The sequence below is a fragment of the Pelobates fuscus genome, chromosome 3, assembly GCF_036172605.1.
Source record: "Pelobates fuscus isolate aPelFus1 chromosome 3, aPelFus1.pri, whole genome shotgun sequence".
NCBI lineage: Eukaryota > Metazoa > Chordata > Amphibia > Anura > Pelobatidae > Pelobates > Pelobates fuscus.
In genome coordinates this window covers 352,559,654-352,564,678 of record NC_086319.1, presented here as the reverse complement: position 1 = coordinate 352,564,678, position 5,025 = coordinate 352,559,654, and the positions used below count along the sequence as shown (strand labels likewise).

The 5,025-nt window shown below is 42.3% G+C and overlaps 1 non-coding gene across 1 annotated transcript; it reads left to right on the top strand.

The window, feature by feature from the left end:
- On the top strand, positions 1 to 82 carry TRNAS-CGA (transfer RNA serine (anticodon CGA)). Its single transcript has one exon. It is a non-coding gene; the product is annotated as a tRNA-Ser (tRNA).
- The last annotated feature ends 4,943 nt before the right edge of the window (positions 83 to 5,025 follow it).

The following is a 5,025-nucleotide window of genomic DNA, read 5'->3' as shown; positions in this document are numbered from 1 at the left end:
GCTGTGATGGCCGAGTGGTTAAGGCGTTGGATTCGAAATCCAATGGGGTCTCCCCGCACAGGTTCAAATCCTGTTCACAGCGAGAGAAATTACTGTTTTGAAAGTTTTGAAAATGTGATTATGTTCATGCTAGATGAAATTGCACATTAAGAAACTGCATAAAGTGACGTTAGTATCTATTTAGAGACAATTCCTAAAAACATGCACGCTGAAATAAATTAATTCTTAAATCTACGTTTCTAGTTAAACCTACTCTTGCACTCCATAGCAGAACGTTGATGCCAGCTTTAAAACTAGAAAGTTAGATGTAAGAAGTCATTTATTTCAACATGCACGTTTTTAGGAATTGTCTCTAAATAGATACTAACATCACTTTACGCAGATTCTATATATGCAATTTCATCTTGCATAATGACATTTTCAACTTTAAAAACAGAGACAATTCTTCAAAACATGCACGCTGAAATAAATGTCTTCTTAAATCTACGTTTCTAGTTATAAAACAGGCATCAACATTCTGCTGTGGAGTGCAAGATTAGGTTGTTACCTATGGATATTGGCTGCTTGAGACCCTCACTTTTTGGGAAATTGCCTCAACATTTTTTTCAGGATAACTTAAGGTTGAAATTCTGTTCACAGCGAGAAATAGAATTGTTTTGAAATTTAAAAAACGGGTGTAAAGATATTTCCCATAGCACACATACCAGGATAACTTCAGGTTCAAATCCTGTTCACCGCGAGAAATAGAATTGTTTTGAAATTTGAAAATGTTGAACATGAAAACTGGTGTAAAGATATTTCCCATAGCACACATACCAACGCTGTTCTTTCAAAACGGCAGAATATCCACTTAAATTGCACAAAGACATGGTTGTTTACTAAATTGAGTATGTTTTTAAAGTTGAAAATGTGATTATTCCTCTTAATGTTGATACAAAACATTCTTCTGCTATCTGTGGCAATAAATGACACACCAACGCAACAAAAAAAGAAGAGTGACATTACCCCAAAAGGAAACAGGCTGTGATGGGCGAGTGGTTAAGACGTTGGACTTGAAATCCAATGGGGTCTCCCCGCACGGGTTCAAATCCTGTTCACAGCGAGATAGATTTCTGTTTTTAAAGTTGAAAATGTGATTATGCTAGATGAAATTGCATATATAGAATCTGCGTAAAGTGATTGTTAGGATCTATATAGAGACAATTCCTAAAAACTTGCATGTTGAAATAAATGACTTCTTACATCTACATTTCTAGTTTTAAAGCTGGCATCAAATAGAATTGTTTTGAAATTTGAAAATGTTGAACATGAAAACAGGTGTAAAGATATTTCCCATGGCACACATACCAGGATAACTTCAAGTTCAAATCCTGTTCACAGCGAGAAATATAATTGTTCTGAAATTTGAATATGTTGAACATGAATGTGTGTGTGTTTTCTTATGGAATGTAGTGTATAGGGATTCCAGTTTGTGTAAGGGATGTAGTGTGTATGTGTGCGTGTCTTTATGTGTAAGGGATGCAAGGTGTGTTTCGGTGTATGTAATGTAATACAGTATGTGTCTGTAATGGGTGCATTGAGTGTGTGTAAGAGATGCATTAAGAGAAGCATTGTGTGTGTGTAAGGGATGCTTTGTGTGCTTTTGTGTATGTGTGCATGGGCTGCATTGTGTTTGTGTTTGTGAGATATGCATCGTATGTGTGTGTAATAGATGCATTGTGTGTTTCTGTGTGTGTAGGGGAAGCATGGTGTGTTTCTGTGTATGTGTAAGGATGAGGTTCTGTATGTGTGTAGTGTGAAAAGAGAGGGTTTGTGGGTGTAACGGATCACCTGGCGTTTCCTGAGGACTCCAAGCGCTGCAGAAGACACCACAACCAACGAATCAGAGAAGCATATGAGTACTCTAAAGCATATGAATGCTGTAGACAGTTGAATAGGAAAAAACATACGAATAGGTTTACACTCCTAGCAGTCAAACTGGAACAGCATACAATAAATCCTCCCCCAATAATGAGACAACACTTCACTTTGAGGGTTAAGCAGGAACTGAGGCTGGCACTCCCAGCCTGGTTTTTATTACAGTTGTTGAGAATACAGGACCGCCCACAGGGAGGGACAAAACAACCAATCAATCTGTACAATACACACAGACACTCCCACACAAAATCCTCCCCTCTGCCTGTAATAGGATTACTGAACACAATGGGTAATCTCATTATCACAGGCAGAAGAATACAGTTTTATGAAACATATCACAGGGACCCCAAAACATGCAATAACCCCATATATAAGTATATCCTCAGAACCAGGGGATCTGGGTGAACCACATATCAAAAATTCACCCAGATCCATTCAGTAGTTTGGAAGATACAGTTTAATGCAGATTCCGCAGAACATATACAGATTACATAAAAAATAATTACTGTATAATGTGTCCCCTGTTGTATAGTTTAAAACTACTGCACGGTTTAGGAGCATGTATAGATAGCAGCAAAAATTGCCTAAGCCTATATGAAAGCTTGAACTGACTGGCTCGGTGACTTGCTGCCCCCTGGTGGTCAATATTAAGCTGTGTGGAGTAATCTACACTTTGACTCTGTCAAATAAGCCTGAAACTTAAAAACTGTATCATACTCATTCAAATAGCGTGTATAGCTCAGTTATAAAATGTTATAGAGTTTTATTAACATGTACTTAACTTGATATACCTAAAACTTAAACGTGCTGTTTACTTTACCATGACTTAGTATATCATTGTTGTTTAACCCATATTACTAAAAATGTATGCATACTTATCGTGCCACAATACTGTTACCTTATGTTTATGTAACTTGAGCCTGTTAAAGCTGTTGTGGCGGCACAGGCGCTATTGTACATCCCTGCATACCAAAAATAAAGAATAAAAAAAAAAAAAAAAAAAACTACTGCACGATGTCGCTGTGTACCAAATACCGGCGAGATGGCACCGTGTAGAAGTCACAACAATGTCTGTGAGTTAAAATGGCCGCCATCCATTGTTCTCACCGTGTGCTTCATGCATTGTTCTCACCATGTGCCCAGTAACTCCACAGTATGTCCCCAGATGATTTTTAAAGGGCCAGCAGCAGCACCATACAAATCCAATATGCCCAAATATTGTACTTGAAGGGCCAAATAACCCAGAGGCCATAGTCAGCAGGTAGGAGGCGGGCAAACAGGTTTCTCCAATGCCCAGTGGCGAGGTCGGTTTCGCCACAGTGGGGTAGGTTAGGGGCTGAGAGGGGAGCAGCTCTTTATTTTTATTATTATATTTATTTTGTTAATATAATTTTTTTGGTATACTTTTTTCTTTAAGTTTTGTGCCTCTTATCCCCCACCTTTTGAATGTCTCCTACATCTTCCAAACCCATTTGCATGTCTTACTCCCCCAAGCCCCTTTGTGTCTTTCTCTTACCAGCTCCTTGTTGTATCTATTTTTCCCCCAGGCCCCTCTGTGTGTATCTCTCACAAGCACATCTGTCTGTCTCTCTCCTGAGCCTCTCTGTGTGTCTCTACTAGCCCTTCTGTGCATCTCTTTCACCCCGTCCTCCTGAACTGCGGTCTGCTCTGCCCGGCCACGCTACACTGAGTGACAGGTAGGAGGGAACGCTGTGCTCTTCTCTCCTACCGGGTCACTCAAATCTGTCACCCCCAGGCCGGTGTGCCCTAGGAAACTGCCTAAAATGCCTACAGGACGTGCCGGTCCTGGCCTCACCTCATTCAAGAACACAAACCAGACGTGACCGGTGCCCTGACAACAGGAGATCTGGCAAGATTCAGGGAAACGCACTGGGAATACCTGAGACAGTGGTGCACCGCCACGGGCTTCAAACAACTCCAAGAATGCCTGCCTGGGGGCAAAGCCACAGGCTTACAAAGGTTCCGATACCACCAGATTGGACACTATTACTCAACACTCCCGGGAAAACACTTAGTTCACAGAGAACTGACAACCTTTGAACAGCTGTGCTCGGACAGAGAGCGTCTCCTGAGAGACATCACAGTCATATACTCTATGCTTCTTACCACCACACCAAACCCCCCTCACCCCCAATATATATAGCAAGCTGGGAACAGGGCGGCAACACAACTGTGTCCGAACCACAATGGGCTAAAATCCATACACTAGCACTCCAAGAAACAATAAGCATGAAATTACAAGAGCTGAACTACAAACTCATCACCTGCTGGTACAGAACCCCCACACATTTAAACTGCATGAATGTAGATAATACTGATACATGCTGGAGATGTGAGACCGAAGTTGGAACAGACATACACATTTGGTGGCCATACCCAAAAATCCAGCCCTTCTGGCAACAAATACATGGAAAGATCAAAGAGATTCTGGACACGGACTTGCTGCTCCAACCTCTGCTAATGCTCTTGCATCACACAAAACTTAATCTATCCGCCTACAAATGCTCGCTCCCTAGACACCTCTTAAATGCGGCAAAATCCTTCATCCCAATCCGGTGGCGCACGACCGATGTCCCAACACTACAAAAGTGGATGGACAAGGAAGAAGAACTGCATGGCATGGAGACACTCACTGCCTCTCTCCGCGGGACAACAGAATGATGCCTGCAGATGTGGACTCCACGTTTAGACTTTGTATCCAAATGCACAGTACACCCAACCTGAGGCCCCACCTCCACCTTCTTCTCCCTCCTTTTTCTCCAACCTTCCTCTCATTCCACTCCCATTCGCGCTTCTTATCCTGCGCCAACGTCCTCGCCTCGTACCTCCCCTGCTCGTACCTCTCCTATCTCTCTATCGCTGGCCCAAACCTGCACATTTTCTCGCCAGCCTTGGGGGGGGGGGGGGGGGGGGGTTGCTGGATGGCTAGTTTTAGGCTTCTCTACTACTTTAAGAAGCAGGCACCATACAATGGATACCAACCAAGACCCTACTAGCAACGAATGCTGTACACTTCAGGCACACAAACTCCTGCAGACAGCACAAACCACAGCCCCATACTGACAGTATACAGTATAAACACCGAAA